This window comes from Candoia aspera, chromosome 1 (assembly GCF_035149785.1).
Source record: "Candoia aspera isolate rCanAsp1 chromosome 1, rCanAsp1.hap2, whole genome shotgun sequence".
In the NCBI taxonomy this organism is placed as follows: domain Eukaryota; kingdom Metazoa; phylum Chordata; class Lepidosauria; order Squamata; family Boidae; genus Candoia; species Candoia aspera.
Window position 1 is genome coordinate 312108688 of NC_086153.1, and position 24104 is coordinate 312132791.

The 24104-nt window shown below is 39.6% G+C and overlaps 1 long non-coding RNA gene across 1 annotated transcript; it reads left to right on the forward strand.

The window, feature by feature from the left end:
• The first annotated feature begins 16802 nt into the window (after positions 1-16802).
• Positions 16803-23237, forward strand: LOC134490636 (uncharacterized). Its single transcript, XR_010067226.1, has 2 exons — positions 16803-17454; positions 23100-23237. It is a non-coding gene; the product is annotated as an uncharacterized LOC134490636 (long non-coding RNA).
• Positions 23238-24104: the final 867 nt, after the last annotated feature.

Here is a 24104-nt window from a genome sequence, read left to right on the forward strand (position 1 = left end):
CGAATATCCGACACCATTTACTACCCATGCAGCCGCATTCTGTACCAGTTGAAGCTTCCAGATGCTCTTCAAGCCACATATAGAGCGCATTGCAGTAATCCAGACGGGAGGTCATGAGGGCTTGAGTGATTGTGAGCAAAGCCTCTCGGTCCAGGAATGGGTGCAACTGGTGCACGACCCAAAGGTGTGCAAAGGCCCTCCTATGCACAGTTGCCACCTGCTCTTCAGGCAGGAGCCTTGAGTCCATGAGGACCCCAGATTGTGTGCTGGGTCCATCTGGGGCAGTGCCACCCCATCCAGGACCAACAATGGAAAAACCTTGGCACCAGAAGGCCCACATACCCATAGTCACTCAGTCTTTATAATTTTTATGAGTGCTGTGTCAATAATACTGTTTTCTAGACTGTTGAACAAAACCTTCAAGTATTAAGTTAGAAAAACAATTAATCAGAATTACAGTATACAGCTGGAAGGGACTATTTAGGCCTTGAAGCAATAACAATGGCAATACATGTCTCCTTTTATATGAAACAAAAAAGATTTCAGATTGTAACAATCAGAAGAAAAGCCTTTTGGACAGTGCAAGTTTTTGTAAGTTTACTCAGGAATAAATCTTAGTTTGATAAATGGTGTTTATTTTTTGTTGTTTATTCATTCAGTCGCTTCCGACTCTTTGTGACTTCATGGACCAGCCCACGCCAGAGCTTCCTGTCGGTCGTCAACATCCCCAGCTCCCCCAGGGACGAGTCCGTCACCTCTAGAATATCATCCATCCACCTTGCCCTTGGTTGGCCCCTCTTCCTTTTGCCTTCCACTCTCCCTAGCATCAGCATCTTCTCCAGGGTGTCCTGTCTTCTCATTATGTGGCCAAAGTATTTCAGTTTTGCCTTTAATATCATTCCCTCAAGTGAGCAGTCTGGCTTTAACTCCAGCCTTGGATTCCTCAAGTCCAGCATGTTGCATGATGTGTTCTGCGTACAAGTTGAATAGGTAGGGTGAGAGTATACAGCCTTGCCGTACTCCTTTCCCAATCTTAAACCAGTCGGTTGTTCCGTGGTCTGTTCTTACTGTTGCTACTTGGTCATTATACAGAGTCTTCAGGAGGCATACAGGTCTTCCGTATATTCTTGCCACCTTTTCTTGATCTCTTCTTCTTCTGTTAGGTCCTTGCCATTTTTGTTTTTGATCATACTCATTTTGGCCTGGAATTTACCTCCAATTTATCTCCAATGTTTCTAATTTTCTGGAAGAGGTCTCTTGTCCTTCCTATTCTATTGTCTTCTTCCACTTCCGCGCATTGCTTGTTTAAAAATAATTCCTTATCTCTTCTGGCTTATTTTTAGCTAAGTGTACATGGGATATGCAGCATGAGTTCAAATAATTACTAGTTCTGTTTAATAATGCTCAGCAAAGAGAAACATGTCATTAAAGTGTTCTTATTTCAAAGACAGGTTTGTGTAAGATTCCCCAGTGGCCATAATCTTCCCCTTTCAAATTATCTATTAATTTAGATCTACCTCAAGCACTTCAGAAGAGGCTAGTAAAAGCTCATTATGGCTTTGATGTCTCCTGCTGGCCTCATTAGCAGGGCTGGATATGTTTAATGGAGGTTCTTTGCTTTCAGCTGCCAAATATATCTTGAGTTAGCCATCTCATGATGGCCTTGGGCTGATTTGGGAGAACTTTCATTAGCTACCTTGATTACACTTAACAACAACTATAACAAAAGGTGATTGCAGCTCCATGGTAGCTATGTTTGTTGCTCTCAGAACTTATAGCCAAAATCTTTTTCTTTCATCATTAGGTGAATAGCAGCAAGCTCAAATCATAACCTTTATCTGAAGCCACAATTGAAAAACCTTCACGCTGGGTTCTTTTTGCCTTTTAATAATTAGACTGTTTAATAACACACCCATGTCTATTCAGGAATATACTTAATATATCACATTCATATTTATATTCTGAATAAACTGTATTCTGTTCAGGAATACATTCCTGGGCTCACTCCCAGGTAAGTACCTATAGATCAATGATTGTCAATCTCAGCAACTTTAAGATGTGTGAACGTTATCTCCCAGAATTCCCCAGCCAGCATACTGGCTAGGGAGTTCTGGGAGTTGAAGTCCATGCATTTCAAAGTTGCTGAGGTTGACAATCACTGATCTATAGGACTGCAACCTAACTTAGGCTGACACTGTTTTCCCTTTCTGTGCAATGGTTGCTGCTCTGAAGCAAAGAAATGTAGGATGAAAAGAGTATTGTAGTCTGTATTCCCACAACACACTTAACCTGGTTACCGAAGCAACTTGTTTTCTGGTTTGCACATTCCACTGAATATGAACTAAATAAATGGCCTAGGTTCCCACACTACACTAAGATACAGAAATGAAATTTAAAAAGAACATTATTAGCAGTAACCAAGCTCAACATGTTGTACAAACACAGGTATTACTTCTTTATTGGACTGTGTTATTTGTCCTGCAATTGCAGTGGCAGTGCTGTTCTGCGGATCCCCTTTGTATTGCATTAATAATGCAGAGGTCACTCTCTGCCTCCCCAAAATTGAATGCCACTATCTTACTATTTCTTATATGTCTGCCTACTATAACCCCTTGGTTCATCCTACTGATAGCTGTCTGTCTCCTACTGAAGCAAACCCAAATGAGATCAGCCTCTACTGCAATTTACAAACTACATGGCCTTGTGATCTAATTTGGTAGGAGACAGCTGCCTATGTTCTAACATGCTCCTCATATAGGATTGGCTTGTTTTGTTTTTATTGGAGGATGAGAGCCCCTCATCCTTATGAGGTTCAACTCTGTGTAATAGCCCATGAAATATCACAGGGTCTATTTGAAATGGACAGATCTCAAGGGCAATTAACATCATGCATTCATGCTGTTGCTTGACTTTGGTTGCCAAAGTACCTACCAGCAGGGAGGCTGGCCAGCTTCAGTAGAGGAGAGGAAGTTGTTCCTTTCCCAAGGTGGTTCATCCCCTTGAGTCACTGGTATAAAACAGCAATTGAGACCTTATTTCTGACTCTAGGCATGGTCGACTCTTAAAGTGAAGAGGGACAATTCTGGAAAGAAGGTTACATTCTATAACAAGGGATGTGTCTAAAATAAGAGCACAAAAAAGCCCCCCCCCTTCTCAAAAGACCTCCTTAAATTGCCAAATGCTTTCTTGAAATAGCATCTTAAACTGTGTGGCCCCATGAAATACAAAAGGCTGCAAGAATTAGCTTTCTAAAGTCTGCACATTTAGTAGAAACAAAGAGAATTTTTGGCAAGTACCTTCAATCTGCTTTTCTTCATTCAACAGGTAGGAAGTATTTGACCTCAGGCAACCTTACTATTTCTGTTTCTGTCAATAAGATGTTCTATTTTTAGCCACCCAAATAAGGCATTTCAATCAAAGGAAATCCTTTAAAACCTCTCTCCAGATCTAAAACTTTCAAACTTGTTTTTGAATGGTTGAAAGCAGGAGTGGGGGAGAAAGAGATGCTGAGTTAGCTATGTGCATTCAGTTTTCAAGGTACTGAATATATTAATCTCTCTGAGATTTTCCTGTAGTATTTCTCATGCCTTATTTATTTGACCTTTTGCAGATTTAACCCTTTCCTTCCATTTCTGTATTCCAACCTCCTGCTTAATTATTGGTTATTGTCCTCTTGCTAGTATTTATGTTATGTACCTTTTTACTTAGTTCTAATCTACTGATGCTCTTCCAAACCAGATCCTGGAACCATATCGCTGAAATATCTAGCTAAGGAGTGGAGAACTAGTAGTGAGATGTTGGTAAACTACATTTTCAGCAGCTCTTGCTGGAAAACGCTGGTGGTGTAGTTCACCAACATCTGGAAGACTATATGACTCTTTCTCTAGCTGTAGGTAAAAGAGAAATCCACCTGATAATGATCTACATCTGCACATGTGGGCTTATTTTCTTTTACCCTGAAGTAATTAATAGGCAGAGCATGTGTAATCACTGAAAGAAAGCTGGGTTGACCCCCTTCCTACAAATTCTGTTAACAATTCCATTCTGAACTAGCTTATCATTTTAATTGCAGTGATTACAACTCTATAAAATTGGCCTATCCATTTTCTTCAGTAAATTGGTCATGAGAAATGTTTCTAGAGTTATTTTTCCCTGTCCATGTTCTGGTTCTTCCTTACCTGATCTGCTCCCTCAGGTACAAACCAATAACAAGGGTGATGTTGAACTTGCTCAAGTGAAGTGTTTGTCCAGAAGACATGTTTTAAGACTCCACTCTTGTTTGTCTCTCTTCTTTTCCTCCCACTCTGGACAAGTTTGACAGAAGAACATCCTCAAGAGGTGGAAGCTAAATGCAGTCGGAAAATGACATTCCAGAAAAAAAAAATGTAACTTTGCATATGCCTTAACCACACACTTTTGAACAGATGTTAAAAATGTCTAGGGGATGACAGATTGAGGACCAGTCATGTTTTCAAACAGGAAAGGTTGCAAACACTATATGTAAGGGCAGCCAAAGTTTAAGATTGTATGTCTGTGTATTGGTATGTGCATCAGTGTAAGGAGGTGATGACTTTAGTGTGAATTAGATGCATGTGTGTATGACTTTCCAAGTATCAGCCATGTCACACATCCTCTGAATTATATTACAGGGTATTTATTTATTTATTCTCAGATGCACTCTCACCATGGTTGTCCGTTAAGGATATTCTCACAGCATGTCAGTATATTACATACAGAAGTGTCAGTTGGTGATAAGGTGTACATAAGGGAAGGAAGAAGTGCCAATGTACATAGACTTTGAAATGTACTGTATGAACTCCCTTTCTCACACCATTGACTGGGTTTTTTTCATTTGTCAGCATGATTAGATAGCCAAAACAAGAGAATTAAATTACTAAGAGCACTTATACTTCTCTTCCCATATTGTGACAGCGAGTATAATAAAAACACATAGGATGAAATCAATATTTTTTTCCCCTGTAGTATTATCTGTTGGGATAAGCAAGCTGGCAGTGGGCAGGGCCAGGACCCAAAGCAGCAGATTGACTCTTTGTTTAGAATGTAAAAAGAGAGGGAAAGAGAGATGATTGCATCTAGGCATCCTATTTCCATAGCTTTTGGGAAGGGCCCATCAACCTAGCAACTGGGAAATTGAGCAGGGCAGAGTAAATACTATATCAGGGACACTGAGGGAATATAGCCTGGGAAGAAATCTGTGTGGTGTTGAGGTTAAGGTGTCAGAGAGGAACTGTGGAGACTGAGATTCAAGTGGACTACTTAACCATAGGGCTCCCTTGGTGTAGAGGACAGAGGGAATGGACTTGAAGGACAGGAAGAAGAGCTACTACCAAGTCAGTGGTCAGATAAGAGGGGCTTGAGCCTGGGCCAAGAAATTAGTTTGAGTAAACATCTCAGACAGGCCCCTCCTAATTCACATGAACATAAAGTCAGGGAGGGGGAAGCACATTCAGACTTGCAAGATTGTGTTACTATAGCTGTTAGAATAAAAGCAGTCCTGACCTGTATGGCATTGGTTCCTTCGTCTGGTCTACTTTGTTGGGCAGACACATTGATGACTTTGGAGCAGCCATGATATATCAGCCTAGGCTATATTACAGTGCTGTTATTGTGGTGGGAATAAAAGAAAGGTGTCTCCAGAAATGTTATAATGACACAGTGGCTATAACTCTTCCCTTATAAACAAAAGATTGCTGGTTTGAAATCCACCAGAAACTTTTTAAAGTGCTTTTATTTCCCTGAACTATTTCACCCTGTGCTTAAAAAAAGAAAAGAGAAAGTCCAGCAGTGCACAATTTCATAATTTTTCTGATAATTTCAGGTGTCTAACAGGGCAGTTAAAAAAAAGAAAAACATTTTAAAGCTGTGTATTGTATGTGTGTGCTTTTTCATGGTCATATTATATACATTCACACAAAAGAATATACATCTAATAAGGCATGCCCACAGATGGAGAAGCTGAAGATGTTTCCTGGAACAGAAAGGTGAGAAGAGCAGAGGAATTCTCCAAAGGGAGGATGTGGTAGCCTGCTGTCTGGGCTGAACATCTGTTGCCAAAATGTCTCAGTTTGGAGAGGATTTTCTTAAAATGGCTTAAAGTCAAGCTGGCATAAGCACAGGAGCAAATTAAGAGTGCGGGGTAGATATGCCATAATCTTATAATGGCTAGTTCTACCTCAGCTTGTGTCCAACAGAACTAAATCTTTCACCTGCACTTATCCACCATCATGTAGTATGGTCAGTATAAAAATCTATCTGACCCTTTTTGCCAGATTGAACCCCATGGTGATCATTGTTCAAAGTAATTTGTAATCTTTATTCCTCATTGATTACAACTTCAAGTCATCATTTGTACATCAGAACTTTCCTTTAACCTCAAACACTAACTCATATTGGATGTATAGCTGTGCAAGGTTTTGTTCTGTTTTTGCAGACTCTCAACTTTAACACCATTTGGGAAAATTAAATGAATTTTGTTGCTTCAGAAGGAGTCAATTGTGTAAACCTTTTGTTGCATATAGTTCAACAACAACAGAGGGGTTCTCTGCTAACAACTGAACAAGTTTAGACCAATATTTTTCATAGGATTTTACCTTCAATAATCTTTTAAACTTTAACAGTGTTTTAGAAGAATCTCTGAGACCATTATTGGAATTCAGTAGAAACTTTTGTAAAGAACACGATATGATTATAGTATGAACATTTGTAATGGTCTTATTTGACCATTCTTTCCACAACCATGTTATTCAGTTGTACAGTTTGATCTGCACATGGTCTTGTGACTTTTCTAGTCCTACCATTCTCTGTGCCTCTTTTTCTGTCCCTCCAATATGTCCCCACTTCAGCAAAGGGTCGTTACCTTGTCGTGGTGCTGGAGCTTGAGCACCTCAATGATGCCATGAGCTAAACCGTGAAGGGCCACCCAAGACGGGAAGGTCATGACAGAGAGGTCAGACTAAATGCGATCCCTGGGGAAGGTAATGGCAACCCACCTCAGTATTCTTGCCGCGAAAACTAAATGGATCAGTACAACCAGAGATATGTCGGTATACCATCGGAAGATGAGACCCCCAGGTCGGAAGATGGTCAAAATGCTACTGGGGAGGAACAGAGGATGAGCTCAACTAGCCCCAGACGTGATGACGCAGCTAGCTCAAAGCCGAAAGGACGGCTAGCGGCCGACGGTGCTGGTGGTGAACGGCGAATCCGATGTTCTAAGGATCAACACACCATCGGAACCTGGAATGTAAGATCTATGAGCCAGGGCAAATTGGATGTGGTTATTGGTGAGATGTCAAGATTAAAGATAGATATTCTGGGCGTCAGTGAACTGAAATGGACTGGAATGGGCCACTTCACATCAAATGACCACCAGATCTACTACTGCGGACAAGAGGACCACAGAAGAAATGGAGTAGCCTTCATAATTAATAGTAAAGTGGCTAAAGCAGTGCTTGGATACAACCCAAAAAACGACAGAATGATCTCAATTCGAATTCAGGGCAAGCCATCTAACATCACAGTGATCCAAATATACGCCCCAACCACAAATGCTGAAGAAGCTGAAGTAGAGCAGTTCTATGAGGATCTGCAGCACCTACTGGACAACACGCCTAAAAGAGATGTTATTTTCATCACAGGAGACTGGAATGCTAAGGTGGGCAGTCAAATGACACCTCGAATTACAGGTAAGTATGGCCTGGGAGAACAAAACGAAGCAGGACACAGGCTGATAGAATTTTGCCAAGACAATTCACTCTGCATAACAAACACTCTCTTCCAACAACCTAAGAGACGGCTTTATACATGGACTTCACCAGATGGACAACACCGAAATCAGATTGATTACATCCTTTGCAGCCAAAGGTGGCGGACATCTGTACAGTCGGTAAAAACAAGGCCTGGAGCTGACTGTAGTTCAGATCACGAACTTCTTCTTGCACAATTTAGGATCAGACTCAAGAGATTAGGGAAGACCCACAGATCAGCTAGATATGAGCTCACTAATATTCCTAAGGAATATGCAGTGGAGGTGAAGAATAGATTTAAGGGACTGGACTTAGTAGATAGGGTCCCGGAAGAACTCTGGACAGAAGTTGGCAGCATTGTTCAGGAGGCGGCAACAAAACACATCCCAAAGAAAGAGAAAACCAAGAAGGCAAAATGGCTGTCTGCTGAGACACTAGAAGTAGCCCAAGAAAGAAGGAAAGTAAAAGGCAATAGTGATAGGGGGAGATATGCCCAATTAAATGCAAAATTCCAGAGGTTAGCCAGAAGAGATAAGGAATTATTTTTAAACAAGCAATGCGCGGAAGTGGAAGAAGACAATAGAATAGGAAGGACAAGAGACCTCTTCCAGAAAATTAGAAACATTGGAGGTAAATTCCAGGCAAAAATGGGTATGATCAAAAACAAAGATGGCAAGGACCTAACAGAAGAAGAAGAGATCAAGAAAAGGTGGCAAGAATATACAGAAAACCTGTATAGGAAGGATAACAATATCGGGGATAGCTTTGACAGTGTGGTAGGTGAGCTAGAGCCAGACATCCTGAAGAGTGAGGTTGAATGGGCCTTAAGAAGCATTGCTAATAACAAGGCAACAGGAGACGACGGCATCCCAGCTGAACTGTTCAAAATCTTGCAAGATGATGCTGTCAAGGTAATGCATGCTATATGCCAGCAAATTTGGAAAACACAAGAATGGCCATCAGACTGGAAAAAATCAACTTATATCCCCATACCAAAAAAGGGAAACACGAAAGAATGTTCAAACTATCGAACAGTGGCACTCATTTCACATGCCAGTAAGGTAATGCTCAAGATCCTGCAAGGTAGACTTCAGCAGTTCATGGAGCGAGAATTGCCAGATATACAAGCTGGGTTTAGAAAAGGCAGAGGAACTAGAGACCAAATTGCCAATATCCGCTGGATAATGGAAAAAGCCAGGGAGTTTCAGAAAAACATCTATTTCTGTTTTATTGACTATTCTAAAGCCTTTGACTGTGTGGACCATAACAAATTGTGGCAAGTTCTTAGTGGTATGGGGATACCAAGTCATCTTGTATGCCTCCTGAAGAATCTGTATAACGACCAAGTAGCAACAGTAAGAACAGACCACGGAACAACAGACTGGTTTAAGATTGGGAAAGGAGTACGGCAGGGCTGTATACTCTCACCCTACCTATTCAACTTGTATGCAGAACACATCATGCGACAAGCTGGCCTTGAGGAATCCAAGGCTGGAGTTAAAATCTCTGGAAGAAACATTAACAATCTCAGATATGCAGATGATACCACTTTGATGGCTGAAAGTGAAGAGGAACTGAGGAGCCTTATGATGAAGGTGAAAGAAGAAAGTGCAAAAGCTGGTTTGCAGCTAAACCTCAAAAAAACCAAGATTATGGCAACCAGCTTGATTGATAACTGGCAAATAGAGGGAGAAAATGTAGAAGCAGTGAAAGACTTTGTATTCCTAGGTGCAAAGATTACTGCAGATGCTGACTGCAGTCAGGAAATCAGAAGACGCTTAATCCTTGGAAGAAGAGCAATGACAAATCTCGATAAAATAGTTAAGAGCAGAGACATCACACTGACAACAAAGGCCCGCATAGTTAAAGCAATGGTGTTCCCTGTAGTAATATATGGCTGTGAGAGCTGGACCATAAGGAAGGCTGAGCGAAGGAAGATCGATGCTTTTGAACTGTGGTGTTGGAGGAAAATTCTGAGAGTGCCTTGGACTGCAAGAAGATCCAACCAGTCCATCCTCCAGGAAATCAAGCCAGACTGCTCACTTGAGGGAATGATATTAAAGGCAAAACTGAAATACTTTGGCCACATCATGAGAAGACAGGACACCCTGGAGAAGATGCTGATGCTAGGGAGAGTGGAAGGCAAAAGGAAGAGGGGCCGACCAAGGGCAAGATGGATGGATGATATTCTAGAGGTGACGGACTCGTCCCTGGGGGAGCTGGGGGTGTTGACGACCGACAGGAAGCTCTGGCGTGGGCTGGTCCATGAAGTCACGAAGAGTCGGAAGCGACTAAACGAATAAACAACAAAATATGTCCCCAAAACTCTAAATATTCTCTTTTTTTTCTCTGGGTAGGTGAACACATTTCCAAAAAGCACAAAGCTGCAACCATTCACCCATCTGTATTTTCTAAAAATGCCTGTTGGCATAGAGATATTCTATTAATGAAGAGGTAGAAGGTGAGGTTGTTCAACATGCAAGCTTCACATTCATTCATTGATTTATTATTGTTTTTTAAGACATGGGGCAGGGAGCCTGAAAGGTGCCAAGGGAGATACCCACATGTACATCATGCCCAAAGGTACCATATTGTCTATCTCTGTAGTAAAGTTTGTGCATTTGTGTCCATGTGTACATGAGAGTAGATATGGTTGTTGCTTTAATTTTCCAGTTTTAAAAACCGCAAGTAGACTGAATGAGGATAAAGTTTTGGTGTGTGTTTGAAATAAAACCAAAAAAACTAAAAATCCTTTCCTTAGTTCTTGTCTTTTTCTCTAGCACATATAAAGTCATGGTTGTCTTGCTTTCTAAGAATCAAAGTCTCGTATTGCATTCAGCTCTTTTTATATGTACTGTGTGGCCTGCTAGAATATCTATTCTCTCCTGCAGCAATTTTCATGTACGTGGTGACATCTGTCCACATTATTTAAAAGTTTTGGATACCTTTCCCCATTAATCTACACATTTTTGTTCATATATATCCTTAATGTGTACTTTTTAATATGCTTTTTTGTTCAGAAATTGGGAAAAATACACATCTTGAACTGTATTGTAGTTCCTATGTGCTGGGGGGAGTGGATGTAAATTTGATGTTAAAATGTGAACTGAATTATGGAGGAAGTCTTTGTTTATGATGTCTCAAGAGATTATTAATTGTACTAGCCTGTTTATAATTGCTATAGGAGGGTTCAACAATGATGCAGTGATGAGCTTTTGGGCTGAATGGCTGTGGTCTAATTTCCTTGTGACATTTCATCAGCAGCTGTGGCTGGCATCTTCAGAAGTAAACCATGGCCATTCAGCCCAAAAACTCATCACTGCTTCATTGATGGCAGTTGTGAAAGCCTACACCAGTATGTTTCAACAATAATTGTTTGTTCTCTCAGTGCCCATACCTAGAAGTATGGGTGGGTGGCTACCATGAAGGTCTGGAAAGCACAATCTTTAATTGTGCTTTCCAGAGAGACTCACCTAGTCTTAGTTTACTTTTTTTTGCAGCAATAGCTGAAGAATATTTTTCTTCCCATACATGATAGCAAATGCTCACACAGTTGTAAGCAAACAACCTCATACCAGATCAGTCCATTACCAGGACAAGAAGCAGATGGAATCCATCCCTCCTGATCAAGAGATACAGCTTCTAGCCTGTTACACTGCACAAATGGGAGAAATAAGTGTAAGAATTTGAATCTTGATTTTGCTATAAATAGGGATCACATTTAATATACAACAGTAATTGGAATTCTTTCATAATGACTTAAGTACCTTTTCTACAATAAACCTACTTATCAGAAGCTCTTGTATCCTTGAATGCCTTGTATATTCGAGGATACAGTATATGTACATACGCCTTCCACAAGAAGCCTGACACCATGGCTTTGTGTTCTAAATATCTATAGATTTGGTGACATTGAGATTTGAAACTAGACATTTCTGGAAGGATAATTCAGTGGTTAGAGTATATATTTCACCTGTGGAAGGTCCATCTTCACTCTCTGGCATCTCCAGGTAAGGCTGGAAAAAACCACCCTGTAATCCTGGAAAGCCACAGCTAGTTGGTGTTGACAATATTGTTGAAATGGACCAATGATTTAACTCAATATAAGGAAATTTTATTTTTATGTTTCTGTTCCCATGTTCCTTTTGTTGTTGTAGCTGGACCAGATTCTTCCAACAGATGGCCTCTTAATATGGACTGGTATCAACTGAAAAAGAAAGACTTAGAAGAAAAGGCCAAGGATTTGACTATCCATGGACACCATGCTTATGTCTTTTGGACTGAGTTTAAAGGAAGTGTTGCCTGGCATTAGCACTGACCCTTTGCAGCTGACAGACAATGGGGTCACTCTGGGGCTCTCCTCCTCCCACTTTTTTCCCTCTTGAAGCCTGTGAAGGAAAATCTGGATGCTTTCCTAATGCACATGCTGTAGTTTAGCCAGGACATCTGGGGTTGATGCAGAAACTGAAGGGTGAGATTGACCATGATATTAGGTACTAAATTAGTGTAGATGGACGTGAGGCCCCATCTGGCCTTAATCTATCACTTTCTGAAAAAAACCAAGATCATCATGCCTCCAAATCATCCCTTCTTTATATCCTTATTACCATCTCAGCCTTTCTCATCTATTCAGCCTTTTAAAATGAATACGTATACGTATACGTATACGTATATGTATATCACACAGACCCACAAAAGATGGAGAACTAATTTTCTGAAATAAAATGAAACTCAGAAAAGCTATGGCTAATTACTTTCCAATAGTAAATAAAATATCAGTCCCCTCATTCCTTTGATATGCTTTTTTACCATTCATATAAGAAACATTTACTAATAATAGTCACCACTTCACATTTAGTCATTCAAACATTACAATAGACATGAACCAAAAATTCAGAAATCTTAAATTCCAGTGAAACTGATGCCATTTCATTGGTCAAAGTGCTTGGCATACTTAGTATCTGTGGTTTAAAATCATTCCCTTAAGCATTATCTTTCATATGATTCCATTTTCTTAGTACAGCTGAGCAGAAATTATTCACAGAAGTTTTTGTTCTCCTTTTCATAGATCTTTTCCCCTTATCATTATTAGTCACCTCCCTTGCCCTTCTTGAGACATTACATATTCAGAATTGATTTGTTACATTCCATTATTATGTCATGTCATTTTTTATAGAAAGGGGTCATCTGGTGACATCTGACAACAGGGAAAGAAGTTGACAGACTTTGAGTAAATAATACTGGTAATTCATTGATTACAGAGTTCAGTAATAATGAGCATGATCACAACACATGGAAAGAGACAAATGTTTTGCATGTCAATTTAATATCTGTTTTAAACTAACTCCAATAAATTCAGTGGAAATTTAAGTGGCTGAAAATTTTCTTTTTTTCTTTTTCTTTTTCTTTTTTTAGCCACCTTGTATGCCTGTCTCTGTAGATTCATCCATTCATAATGACATACTTCCTGCAATTATAAGATGAAGAAACCAAATTGAAATGAAACAGAAATAACATGATTGCAGTTAAAATTAAAGAGCTTAGAAGACCATTGTTTACTCTGAAACACTTAAGAACCTGATCCTTTCCTGTCTGCATCCTATAACCAAAGATGATCTTCACAAATGAATGCCCTATATGATCATGAAAGAGTGCTTGGTCTTCTGTGGAACTCAGAAAGACCTCTGGCATGGTATTCATATAATTAGAAACAACATGTAATTTCAGTACTAGTTGTTTGTTTACACCACAGTGGTGCAGTGTAAAAAGAGCCAGCCCGGGATAATGGTCAGCAATCAAGGAATGCTGAATAAACATCATCTCTGTTGCTGGACTATCTCCCATGAAAGTAGATGATACTCAATAATTTTTTGTGAACAGGTGACTTCCTCAGCAATTTTGTCTTAACTTCAATATGCTGTCGTTGATGAGAAAATGCTACCAACCAATTGCCAGAGACATTCAAATCAGTTCCCAAGGCCTTCTGTCAGCTTCTACATACTTCCACAAATTTTAGAATTTGAGCTTAGATTTCCTGTTTTCTAAATCACAGGCCAGGCATTGTCTCTCTGTTCAGTGTATCAGTATTGTGACTGTTAACATGACATATGGGAAAGGAAGACAACAGCATTTTTTAAAAACTCTGCATCAGTTCCTTCTACTTCTGTATAATTATGCCCACTTGTTAACATCTCTGTCAGCCCTTCAAAGTAAACCAGATTAGGAAACCAAAGGCATGCATGCTAATACTATTTTTATTATAAGGTGACAGTAACAGAATCTTGCAAGTTTGAATGTGCTTCTCCCCTCCCTCCCTCTACCTTTGAACTAGAGGGGGTCTTGCCTGAGACTCTTTCTGAGGTTACAGTTCTGGTAACCTTGGATTCAGATTTCTTTTATCTGACCCTTGTTTTGGTTGTGACTCTTCCTCCTGCTCCTCAAGGTCTACCCATTACTATCTCTGGGAGAGGAATTGATCTGTCTCCTGCTACCTGAGGTCCATTGGCTGAGAATGGAGATAGATTCTTCTCTGTGGTAGCACTTGGGTTCTAGAAACTCATTGTAGTACTTAATCTCTGCACCTTGCTTTGCTTTTTCCCTCTCACTTAGCTCATTCACTGTTACCCTTAAAAAGAATTAATGCTGTATTTTACATGTGCTGTTGATGCTATCTGATTCTGGAAGCTATCCATTGCTCAGAGTCCTTTATAGTTGGGAGGTAATGTGGCTACTGTCCTGCCAAGGCTCTGGTTATGGGTAGCAAAGGAGGCTGATGGGTGAAGGAAGAATTATGGTATTGATGGCTAGATGGCTGTATGATGGGAGGCACTGGGAAATCTGTTACAGTAGAAGAGGAATTGGAAATCTGTAGTCATTTCTCTCTTCTGTCCTTTTTGCCTCTGCTCAGGGCCCAGGATGCTGAATTGCATGTTCATCCTCACCTACAACTTAATCATTGATGACAGAGCAGATTTGGTCTTTGGGCAATGACGTGGGGGTTCCTCTCTCTGAAATTTGCCCTTTAGGATTTCAGGTGCTATTTCAGTTGTAATTCCAACATTGGGGTGAGAGGTAACAATAATCCTTGAGATGTGAGACCTTATTTGTGCAGTTGGACTCAAGGGATAATTGGGAGTATTACTGTGGTACTGCCTAGCCTGATGCTTACAGCATCCTTGCCCAAGCTCTTAATTTCAGCACTGGGTTGCTGATTAACTTCCCCATACTGCTAATGCCAGGGGAATTTCAACTTTCCTTCCTTGGGGTTAGGCCTAGGATTTCATGGCCCCCTTGACAAACATGGACTTTTCCTAGGTCACCATGGGCCTGTATCAAGTGAGACAGCCACACTGTTAATCTGGTATTTATCTTAGAGAAGTTAAGGCATGATCTCATGGTGGAGGGGATTTTTTGATTGATTATGTGCCATTAAGTCAGGGCCGACTCTTAGTGACCACAAAGATAGATTTTCTCAATAAAGATCTTTCCCTAACCTGGTTCTTCAGGTTAGAGAGGGGATTACATTTATTTATTTACTTATTTTTAAGAAAGTTATAAGTATGTCCAACTCACAGTTATGATTCTGGGTGATGTACATCAATAAAGAGCAAAACAGTCAAAATGGAACAGAAATACTATAAAACCAAAATATCCAACCACAATCATACAACAAGGAAGCAAGGAGAATGGGGGCAAGGTGCTGGCTATCTAGGCCAGCCAGATGGCTTTCAATCAGTTCTCCTTCCTCTCCCACCCAAGCCCCAGGAGCAGCAATAAAGAAACTCAGAGACAAACCTGCAGCAGAGGACAAGAACGGCAAGGCTGTGTGAAAGACTGATAGTTTCTTTTCTGTATGCAAGCTGCTTTGGCATCCCCACATGGAACTAAAGTGAACTATGTAAGAAAAAATACATGAACAAACATACAAGCAAACAAATAAGAGATGTCGTGTTCAGCACAGCGTTCTGGTTGAAAGAACCTTCTCCAGATGTGTTGGGATTGCAGCTCCCAGAATTCTTGGCCAACAGTTGGAATTAGTCAGAAGCAGAGAATTCTGGGAGTTGCAATCCCAGCAGATCTGGAGGATTCCAAGTTGCTTGAAGAAAGGATTAAACCAATAGATGTAAATAACTGCTCACCATGGAAGCTGCCTTGAAGACATTGGTACCCTTATTCTCTCACAGCTTCATCCACCTAAAAGACTAAATAGGCAGGAAAAGCATGCACATCAAGTTAAACGTGTACAACAATCTAGATCAGTGTTTCTCAACCTTGGCAACTTTAAGATGTGTGGACTTCAACTCTCAGAATTCACCAGCAAGCATACAATTCACAACTGGCCATGCTTTCTAGGAAAGCTGGGAATTGTATTTCACCAATACAATTCCCAGCTTTCCTAGAAAGCATGGCCAGTTGTGAGAGGTTTAGGGAGTTGATGCTCAGTGAAATCTAGACTGCTATAGGTCGCCTATCTAAGAGTGCTACCCTAATTTCTCTGAGAAAGCCAGTTTGGTGTAGTGGTTAAGGCGTCAGGCTAGAAACTGGGAGACTGTGAGTTCTAGTCCCACCTTAGGCACAAAGCCAGCTGGGTGACCTTGGGCCAGTCACATTCTCTCAGCCCTGGGAAGGAGGCAATGGCAAACCAGTCTCCAGGCAGTCTCCAAGAATCGGACATGATTGAACAGATTAAAAAAAATTCTCTGAATGGTGGGATACTTTTGTCCAAAATCTATATATTATTTTCTTCTAATAGATTATTTCTAACAAAGACAAAGGGATATGTACAAATGAAAATTTGCAAGTTTTAAAAAAGATAAGCCTACAAAACCAATGAAGCTAGTGAAAAAAAAATCTAGTTTTTTATTTAGTGCCATTCAGCTGATAAGCCACCAGAGAGCAGCACCATTCAGGTTAGTGTTCCTCAAACAGCCTTGAAAGTTCTAATAGTTACATCACTATATGTGATATAACATGTTGCTCAATACATTAAATGAAACACTTTTCCTTCCTCTTGCATTAGTCACTAGTTCCCAATGCCAACAAACTGCACTGTCATATGAAAACTATGTGATTTATATATTTGATTCCCATTTGTCCTCTATTTTTATGCTGTTGGGGGAAACTCCTAAAAATCCATCACAGATGTAGTAAGGATTAAAAAAAATAGGAGGAATTCAATTATTTAATAAGGGCAATCAATCATATAAAATGTTTCCATGCAACTTCCTGAAATGGTATTTGCCTTAAGTAACCTATTAAGAAGGGTGGGAAAACAGTCAGCCAACAGAACAGACACTGTTTTAGGCAGATGAAAATCCCATCACCTCCAATAATTTAAAGATTTGGTGTTGCCTGTCCTTTTCCCTTTCTGAAGCTACTGCAACATCATAGATCCAGAGATTGGGCTTCAACTGGGACAGCACAGTGGCTAAGAGACTGGGCTACAAATCACCTTTGCATCCTGCATCTACCAAGAACTCACAAGGTAGCCTCAAGAAGCTTTTCTTCCTCAGTCTCAACTTCCCCTTTTCAGTCAACAGCACAGATATAAGGAGCTACTCTAAAAAAGAACCTGTGGCAGCTACAAGGGATTAGGATGACCCACAAGCCACTTTTGCCAGCTGAATCTACTTTCTTCTGCAAATACCTGATAGCAGAGAGATCTGACAGATTAAAAATCCGGAGATGGGTGAGTCACAAATGAACTAATCATGCACATTGTGTTCAAAAGATGAATTTTGATCACATGTTAAAGCAAGATTTTTTTAAAAAAACTTTATATATGGAGAATATCTTCCAGATTTACAAAACTGGATTCATAACATAATGAACTAATTATGTGTTAAGTTTGTCTACCAATAATTTTGTTTGATTGATTGATTGATCGACAGATGGACATAGATAGATGGCACACAGGCAGGCAGGTAAAAGCCAAGTGGTTGATGTAATATTGCAGAGTCATTTTCTAACACATCTCCAAGTCATCAGACTGGGGAAGACTTAAGTAACCTATATATAAGATAATTGTAATTAAAACTATAACTGATCTAAAACAATACCTTTTTCTGTGAAATTTTAGAGGCTTTGTTTTTCTTTATCCCTTTTCTTGAAAAGGAAGGATGATTTGCAGAAAGTTCTCTCAATTTGTTATTATAATTATTACTGCTACTATTATTCATCCACAGTCTTTAGTATTTTCCAAGATCTGGGTTCTAGCCAAGAGCTTAGGAATCATGGTGGTATCTTTGTGACATGTAGGAAGTTCCAATCAAGGCAGTTTGTTTATTTTTATCCCACCTTTATTTTTTATCACCTCAAGGTGGTATACACACATAAAATTCCTGCCTCCAATTTTCCCCACAACAACAATCTTGTGAGGTTGATTGGGCTGAGAGAGAGAGAGAGACTAGTCCAACATCAGGCATCTGGCCTTCATGCCTAAGGGAGGACTAGAACTCATACCCTGCTGGCTTCTAGCCCAGCACCCTAGCCAATACAGCAAACCAGCCCTCAGATGGGTTTTTGCAAACTCGGTGATATCAAGTCCAGTAAAATTAAAACTTCCAAATCTTTGGTAAATCCCTTTGATGTGGCTGCAAGAGCCTTGATAAGTATTGGCATTATAGTCGACTTTTTCTTCCAAAAACTTCGATTTGCAAATCTTGATATTTTGCTACTTCTTCTATTTTGCCCTATCTCAGGGTATTGCTCCATCTATGAACGACACTTTTTTTTCTTTTCAATAATAATAGTGTCTGATCTGTTGTGTTTCAAGTGTCAGTTGATCTGTACTTTAAAATCCTACAAGATCATGACCTCCACTTTTCTGAGACTTTTCTAATGGGTGGTCCCAGTCATTTTTGTTAACAGTACAGCCCAACTCATTAGATAAATTCCAATGCACGATTTTTGCAAACTCTGTTGTGACATTGCTTGTACACAGTTTGGACAATTTTGCTTCAGCCACTAATGAGGTGATCTACAATTTCATCTTTGATCTCACATAGTTGGCAATTGCTATCATTTGAAAGATGATCAGTTTTGTCTTTGATTATGTTTGTTTGCATAGCCTGTTCTTGTAATGCCATGATGGTTCCATCAGTTTCTTTTTAAGAACTCCAGTTTTCACCCATTGCCCATTTAAGTTTTGATGATGATGATGATGATGATGATTTGCAATACTCCAGAATGATGGGGCATGCAACAATAGGTACCATTCTCTCAGAAAATGAACAGGTGTTATGCTGGGATAGAGTTCTGGCAGGTGCTTTAACTTGGGAAACATGATGACATAATAGCCAGGAGGGGCAGCTTTAATTTCCTAAATAACTTAGCCTCCTCCATTTAAAAAAAAACCAAGGCAATTGTTTCTCTAAGTTACTGTAAAACTATGCTATGTTGCATGATTAAGTTAACATCTGAGTGCAAGAAAAACTGCCAGGTTGAGAAAATAAAAATGTTCCCTATATTAAGAAACAATTTGATAATGCTGAAATTTCATATTTGAAAAGTTGAATATTTGGTGTATAAAGAACAGCAAAATGCATATAATGTTTTAATGGAGCAAAACGTATACATTAATTTAAAACATTTATAGAAATAATACCGAGATGTTATCTTGGTTGCCCTGAATCAGAATTGGCAAACTATGGGTAGAAACAAACCTTGGCATGTGAACCATACAATGTCTTCTGAATGTCATTGACTCTGCTGACTATCGAGATCTCTTCCTCATTGTAACGGCTGTCATGTTCCCCTCTACACCAACTAAAGGAAAGGGGAAAAAAGTATTCTAGAGAGTGCAACTTTGAAGAAAACGAAGGTGCTTCCAACCTGCATTTTACTGATCTGATCAGTTTAATGGCAAATCCAATAAACACCAGATCTTATCAGTTACAGCTGTGATTTACTAGATGGTCATCATATGTTTTATTTATATACTGTTTTTCCATTCCAAAATGACAAAAACTAAATATTCATACAAATACTAAAAAATATATGAATAAGCAATCCACCGATACTAAAATACTAAAATGTAATAGAAATGCAAGAACATAATCTAAAAACCAAAAACAGGACCCTTAGATTTTTCCAAGCTCTGTACAATTGACCAAATTTCATCTCCGACCTCCTGAATTGTACCATGGATCCATCTGCCCAACTCCTTTGCTTCTGGAACAAATAATAGCCAAATCTGTGGAGTCCTTGGTGCTCTCTGAGCTTTGTTGTTTTCTTGCAGACATTTCATTGCCAGACTAGGCAACATCTTCAGTGGCTTGCACTGAAGATGTTGCCTAGACGGCAATGAAACAGTTCAACCCTGAGCTGCAAATATTCTCTTTGATTAATAGTCAAATCAAAAGCTAGTGTTCAACAACTATAGGTGGTCAAACTGTTTAAGGATGGCTTCTGAAAGAATTCAACCCAAAATGAAGGCAACATGAGATTAAATTAAAATATGGTACTTCAGTTAAGGATTTTGTCAAGAAGCTAGTTAAATGATGGATAAAATTACTTACATGGCAACTCTGTATCATTGAAAACTTTATTTATTTGTGTATATGGCTGCCCACTCACCATGCAACTCTGAGCAGCTAACAACCAGCTAAAAACATCAACAAAATAAAGAACAGCAATTAAAACATATCGTGCCAGAGACAGCTTGTGCATCTGTAATGAATAAATCTGTTTAAATGGGTTCACCTAACTTCCTCACTCAATGCCTGGGGAAAACGTCAGGTCTTCAGTGCCTTAGGAAAAGTAGGCAGGGATGGGACCATGTGGATTTTGGTGGGAGGGGGAGGTAATATTCTGTTGAACAGGGCAGCAACAGAAAAGACAGATCTCCTGGGTCCCATCAGATATCACTCTTTACTAGAAGGGCCCCAGAGTATATCAGCCCTGTCAGATCTTGTTTGGACTAAGCCTGTTCCTTCCCATCCAGATCTCCAGAGCCTCCAGGATCACTTCGTTGTCCAAGAGATGTATCACTGGGTATTACCTAACCCTGTGCCAGGGGATGTGTTCAACCAGTGGCTTCGTGTAGATATTAAATAGAAATGTTAAATAGCCCCATAAATCAGGGGCTTAGAATAGACCTCTCCCCCATCTCCAGAACTGACCCAGTAAGAAGCAGGAGAATTACTGCAACACCATGGTCCCCACTCCCAAACCTCTGAACTGGTCCAGAAGGATACCATGACTGATGGTACTGAACATCTCTGAGAGATCAAAGGGACAAGAGAGATATACTACCACCATCCTGATCCTACCAGAGATCAACTACAAGTGTGGTCAATATTAGTGCCATATCCAAGCCTGAATCCCAACTGGAAGGAGTCTAGATAATTCACTCCCTCCAGGTCCCTCTATAGCTATAACCCAATCACCTTTTCAACAACTTTCCCACAAAAGGGAAAGGTTGGAAATAGGTCAAAAATTATTCAGCACCATTGGGTCCAATGATGGCTTCTTGAGGAGAGGCTGAATCATCTCCTCCTTAGTCACAGGCAGGACCACCCTCTCACTTATCTTCCACGAGGCCTTAAGCAGCCAGGAGGGACATGGATCTAATACACAGGTTTAGTATTCAAGACTCATAAGGAAACACTAATGAATATAATTAGAAATAATTGTTATAAATCATTATTTGAAAATTATTCTTTTCTTGGATGTAGATGAAAGTGGAAGGAATTCAAAACAGCTTTGTTTTATACTGGATGTGTTGGAGTGAATTTTATGTAATATAACACAAACTTTCTCAATCTGGTGTCCTTCAAATGGAAGTTAAAGTCCACCACATCTGAAGAGTATGTCAAAAAAGGTTTATGTACAAAATGAATATATCTGAATAAACAGTAGCAGCCAAATCATATATGAGGGTGTAGCTTTACTGTCACACAGCAGTATTCATAAAAGTGATGCAAAGTCTAGTGATGCTGGCTGTTAAATAATCTTCTTATCCAAATATTAAACTCATAGGGCCAAACCTACATAGCTGATTGGGAAATGCTATTCAACGGTTGCATAAGACAGTAATTCCTCATTTGGTTCAGACACTGGTCTGGCATATAGCCTGGGTGTGGTATGAATAAGCTTCAAGCTTTTGTACACCCTTTTCATAAAATGATGAATTTTGAAGGGACCTTTAAGCCACTGAATCCAAATCCTCTACCATGCACAAGTCCAAATGGCTGTTTAGCCTGCACTTTAACACCTAGTAAAAGTGAGCCTACTACATCACCGATTATTTTGTTCCACTTTTGACATGCTCTTGCTGTTAGAAAGTTAAGATTTTTTTTTTAAATTAGAAACTGGCTTCTTATAGCTTAAAGCCATTCTTCCATGTTCTGCCCTTTGGAATGACAGATTACAGGCCTAAGGCTTCCAATACTTCCAAGTACTTGAAGTCCTATCATATTTATTCCCCACCCTCACTCCCCAGTTTTCTCTAGATTAAACATTCCCAGTTCCATCTATCTCTCTTATAAAGAGTTTTTAGTCCTCTGGTCATGCTTGTTGTCCTTTTCTGAACTTACTCCATGTTATCTGGACTCTTCTGAAAATGTGATGTCCTTCTACCATCAATACAATATACAGTATGCTATGTGATCAGGTGCTTATGTCATAGGTTCCCATGAGTTGTTACCCTTGTTTTACAATGAATGAATGACTTATTAAATATATTCCACATGTGATTGTAGAGGGGTGAGGATGGGTATATTTGTAAGGTTCACCTGTAGAAAGAAAAAGAACATCTCCAATAAGGCACTATTTGACTGCTATGGACATCACTGATCTGAACCAACATGGAACTGTAAATCATAACATAGAACTCCTACCAAGGTTGAATTTATACAAATGTGTCCTTTTCTGAATGGTGTCCAGAGAATAAACACACAATAAACCACATTAATCAACCCCCCCACCCCCACATTTTCCCTTGTGAATTCTCTGTGAGGGTATGATCTAATGCTAACAAACAGTTTGATATGCCTGAAGTATGCTAGGTGTTCTTTTATGAGTCTGAACAAGAAGTTCATGAAGCATTGATCTCATACCGCAGTGGCAGGGCCAATGCAAACCTGAGCACCTCTGATTTGTAGGATTGGAAGCAGGAAAGCTGGGAAAGATTCCTTTTAGGCCTCCAGAGAGCTGCTATTGGTTGAAATAAACACTGGGTTGAGCAGAACCTAGCTAATGTTCAACTTTCTTTTAATTAATAAATGAAGAAATAAATAAGGGCAGGAGATGGACTTAACTTTATTCAGTGCATAAAGTCAGTGGGGGAGAAAGTCTTTTCCTTGACCTTTAAAGGTGTTGTCTCTTCCACAGCACTTCCTGGAATGCAGTTTTGACTTCAACATCACTTGTCCACATGGGCAGTGTGGAAACCACCATCAAAGACTCCTCTGTGCAGGTTGATTTAAGAAGAAATAAAAGAGAAATGGAAGACCTGCCCTTCTCCACAACCACCTCATACAGTAAATAACTGAAGTCCAACACCCTAAAACATGTATTTCTAAAAATATGATATTAAAAAATCTATATAGAAACAAATTCAGTGAAAATTATCCAGCAAAAACGAACTATAAAATAGAGTAGAATTTTACTGATTTGCAAGTCCTTATTAGGGCCCTGGACATCTGCCTCAAAGTCCTATTATAATGGTGCATAAAACGCTCTAGAACTAAATGTGTTTATGGTTTGTATTTAGAATCTCTTTCCAGATCTTCATGCTGAATATGCAGAAATGTGAATGTTCCTTCTACAGGGATGAGAATATTCAGGGCAAGACCAATGTTCAGGACACCAGTTCTTACACATATGTATTAATTTTGGATGCCAGAAAGGCAGCTTAATTTAACACACTAAGAATTGCATCACATAGTTGCAACTCACCTTAGCAACTTTGTAAATGCAAGCAAACCTGGTTTGTCTTCTGAATATTGTACGAAATGGCCCTAAAATGCAGGGCTCAGCTTTGGCAAATCTAAAATTAAATTTCTGCCCCACATACAGAGCCACTGAAATAACATTCATCATCCTAGGGTAAAAAGTAGTTTTCATCACTGTGGCATTCAGATATGTGGATACCTACATATCCTACTCTGCTGACTTGCTTTAGAGAAAAACTGGTTCAGTAAACTTCATGAATTGCACAGTGTTCTCCTTGGAAAACAGAATTGCATAATATGTTGTTATACTACTGCACGTAGTAAAAAAAAAAATTCTTGGGTCATGAAGCCAGAAAAAACAACACATGAAAGGACAAACTGACTGCAAGTTCGCCGTTTTGGATGGAGAAGGGTATCTGGCAAGATCCTGCTGCCTTTAGCT